The sequence below is a fragment of the Phoenix dactylifera genome, chromosome 14 (genome assembly GCF_051530095.1).
Source record: "Phoenix dactylifera cultivar Ajwa chromosome 14, Ajwa_hap1_PhDact_Kaust_v1.1, whole genome shotgun sequence".
In the NCBI taxonomy this organism is placed as follows: Eukaryota; Viridiplantae; Streptophyta; class Magnoliopsida; order Arecales; family Arecaceae; genus Phoenix; species Phoenix dactylifera.
Genome location: NC_143203.1, coordinates 16,699,310 through 16,703,393, shown reverse-complemented (window position 1 = coordinate 16,703,393; position 4,084 = coordinate 16,699,310). Strand labels below are relative to the sequence as shown.

Sequence of the window (4,084 nt, the reverse complement as noted above, 5' to 3'; positions counted from 1 at the left end):
TATGCATAGACATAAACATAAACAATAAGGCATAATCACAAAATAACTAGTGATGATCATGGATCCAGGATGGGGTCATAGTACAAGCACATGCGTGTCAATTGGTTAGATCGTCATCAACTCTTGACTCGATCTTGAGCATCCTTGGTCCAATTGCGATCAACTCCTTGATCCATCTCTAATCAACAATTGATCTTGATCCGCGCAAATCGTGCTTGTAGAGGCATGCACCGATCAACCATTGACGTGCAAACACATCACAGATTACATCCCAGATAACTTTAAAATAAATAAAATTAAATAATAGTTACAACCCTTTTCATGAGACATGCAGATCTCTAATACATCAATATAAAATGCACACAGGCATCTGAAAATCTGATTTACATGCCATCACATAATATCACAGAATATCGCAGAACATTTCAGCATATGTAAAGGGTCCATCCATGATCATCACTATACGCATCTCATGCATTAAATATAATTTACAGATACGAATATTTAACTGATTATGTCATCTTATGAGTTGCTGATAATGCAAGATATGATTCTAAATATTTGTAATCTCATTAACAAATCAATAGAATCATTAATCTAATCGCATAGAAAATCAGCATGCAGAAAAATCAGCAAGCTGAAAATTCTACATGCAGAAAAATTCAGCAAGCATAATCTTTAAATTTTCAGATCTATTATGCCTTAATCATTTAATTCTAATCTTAATCTATGCAACCTAGCTCTGATGGGAAAGATTTGGCTCGCATGACGTCACATCAAAGTGAGTCCGTACACGAGAGAAAGGCAATGCAGTAGTTTTCTGAATCTTCTCTTCTATCATTTGCTTTATCCAACATGTCTGCTACAATTCCATTCCAGTCACTTTTTCCACGGAAGCAATTCTTTAGCAGCTGATTCTGCAGATGCAATAGTGGCTTCTGTGGCTGGAAACATAGCTGCTTCAGCTTCAGAGGTTGCGATATCTATACTGTTGGGATCCCTCGCACACTGCAGAAAATTCCAGAAAAATTCTGCGCGCAGCGGAAGAGGCATATGCGAGATCCCATTCATCGTATGAATGTATTTTAAAACCGATGTTCATAAATAGATTAGGATTAAATACTTTTTACATGATTAGAAAGATCAGATCTTCACCTTGTGCGGGTAGATGATCACCGCAAACTGATGATCGTGGTATTTTATGAAGGTTCGCTTGAAGCCGCACACGCGTCCGGCCTCTACAGGTATCCACACAAGGCAGAGGACCGATCGAAGCCTTTGAATCTTTCCAGGGTGCTAGCTCCCCTGTAGAGAAGACTTTGGATGGATGAATCTCTTTCTTCTTGCAGCAAACAACTCCTTGATTGCTCTCCCTTGAACAAGAAGGATTGGAGAAAGAAGAATAAAAAGGGAGCAACAAGTTGCAGCCTTTTTATTTTGGTGGAAGAAGGAAGGCAGAAAGGAGAGCCAACGCCTCCTCCTTTTTTTCATTTGTTGGCGGCTGCCAAGAGGGATTAGAGAGGGTCTTTCACGGCTGAAAAGGGGTTGAAAATCTCTTATTTGGCGTGGGCCCCTTTCCCTCTTTTAAATAGCTGTGTGGAGCTCCTAAAAAATTGGAGCTCCATGTTTATCTTTTAAGAAAAAGCCTCCCTCTTTTCCTCACGTAAAGAGCCGAGGGAAGAGAAATTCTTCCATGTATGGCTGCCCCTTTATCCCCTTTTTAAATAGCGTATGGAGCTCCTAAAAAATAGGAGCTCCATCCTTATCTCAAGAGAGGCGTACGCCCCTCTTGGTGCCGCACCAAAGAAACATGAGAGGAGGGGGCGTACCCCCTCCTCTTGTGTGCATCTAATCCTCATCCAATGAGGATTAGGTGGTCCTTCAAATTAGAGATCTAATCTAATTAGATCTCTACCAAATTATGAACCAATTTGGATTTATAAGACCCAATTGAATCATGACTTAATTGAACTCTTCAATCCTAATCCAATTAGGAGTCATCTTAATTTATTAGATTAAAATTAATTAGGACTTAAGAAATTCTAATTTAATTAGGACTTATTTAATTTTAGTCCTAATCCAATTAAGACTTTAGAAATCCTACTCCAAGTAGGACTCTAATTTAATTTGAAATCCTAATTCAATTAGGACTCTAGAAATCCTACTTCAAGTAGGACTCATATTTAATATGATCAAGTCCAATTAAATTAAATCTAATTAATTCAATTAAATTGCAATCCAATTGCAATTACTCCTTCCTCACTAACTTTTAGTGGGTTACACCAATTATCAATCAAATTAATAATTATTAATTATTTGTGATTCCAAATCACAATTCAACCATTGGATCGGTCAATACCTCTAATGTGTGTGACCCCATAGGTTCTATTATGTCTGATAGTGAGATATATTGCGATCTTTATCATAATATCATTGAAAACTTCTTTCAATGGGTTAGAACAATTCCAACTCAACTCACCAGGGATCATCGATCATCAAGATAGTCCCTGTGACTCTCACCATCCACCAGTGACACCTAGCAGCATATAGTGGCAACCCAGCAGAATGGAATGATGAACATCTAGGTGCAGTTATCGTATGATACAGTTCTTCTATCATGGATCCATACAGAACGGACACTACAAGAAAAAGAAGCTTTGGCGATGCTTTTTAGGGTCTTTACCGACGCATATAAGCGTTGGCACATTTCTTCCTGGTGCTTTTCAAAGCGTCGCCAAAGTGTCGGCTATGTAAGAGTGGAAAAAATATTTGCCGACGCTTTCCAAAAGCGTCGCTAAAAGAGTTTTTAGCGACGCTTTTAAGCATCGTTAAAAGCCCCACATTACAAACGTCACGCAGTTAGCGGCGCTTTAAAGCGTCAGCGTTTAACTATACCATAAATGTCAACCACTCCACCCGGCTTCCTGCGCGCCATGCGCCAACCTTACCTCAGTCCTCACCTACTCCGTCACCCCTAACGGCCCTCCGTCAACCCCACCCCCAAGTCTCTCTGCCTTTGGTCTCGTGTGGAGAGTAATGGATCTAGTCCTCCTGGAGAAGGCCCTGCTGGGGCTTTTCGCCGCAGTGACACTCGCCATCGCCGCGTCCAAGCTCCCGGGGAAGCGCTTCGGCGACGACCTCAATCATCGAAATCGGACAGCCCTCGCCAAGCGCTTCGGTGACATCTTCGTCCTCCGCATGGGCCAGTGGAACCTTGTCGTGGTCTCGTCACTCGAGATGGCCCGCGATGTCCTGCACACCCAGGGCGTCGAGTTCGGCTCCCGCACCTGCAATGTTGTCTTCGACATCTTCACCGGCAAAGGCCAGGACATGGTCTTCACCATCTACGGCGAGCACTGGCGCAAGGTGTGCCGCATCATGACCGTCCCTTTCTTCACCAACAAGGTCGTGCAGCAGAACCGCCACGGCTGGGAGGAGGAGGCCCGCCGGGTGGTGGAGGACGTCAAGGCCATCCCCAACGCCGCCACCGAGCTGGGTGGACATTTTTGGCGAAGGCGGTGGTGGGGATGATGGCGAAGACGCGGCGCATCAGGCCATGGGCTCGGCACTTGGACGCCAAGCCCAGCACCTTCTCCAGGACCAGTTCAGTGTCCAGCATGATGCAGTGGGCGGGACGCTCGTAGAGATTCGCCCGCGCGGCCTGCCGGAGGAGGACAGCTAGCCTCTCGGTCTTGGCCTTGAGTTCTAGGCACTCCTACCGGGACGTGGGCGCATCGCCGGCCAGCTTGATCACCTGGTCCGCCAGCTGGATCAGCTTCGCCAGGATCTGCCTCACCCCATCCCCCATCATCGCATCTCCACCTCCGCCCTCCTAATTCCCCACCACCACTTGTTGATCCGCCGATGTGGGGCTAAATCGAGGACCTAATTAGTTCTACCCTTCTCTTGATCTCTGGATCCTTTTGGGGAGGTCAGGATGGGATCTTTTCTCCTGCTCTTGTTCTATTATCCCGAGAGGAGAGGGAGGAAGGGAGGAAGGGCAACGGGTCAAACGCGTCTTTTATCATTCAACTGATTTTATTTAACTAAGATCGAGAAAGAGTAATGAAGAGAGGAGGGGAGG

The 4,084-nt window shown here is 44.7% G+C and overlaps 1 pseudogene; it reads left to right on the top strand.

The window, feature by feature from the left end:
* Positions 1-3,036: 3,036 nt before the first annotated feature.
* On the top strand, positions 3,037-3,531 carry LOC149751371 (trans-cinnamate 4-monooxygenase pseudogene; annotated as a pseudogene).
* Positions 3,532-4,084: the final 553 nt, after the last annotated feature.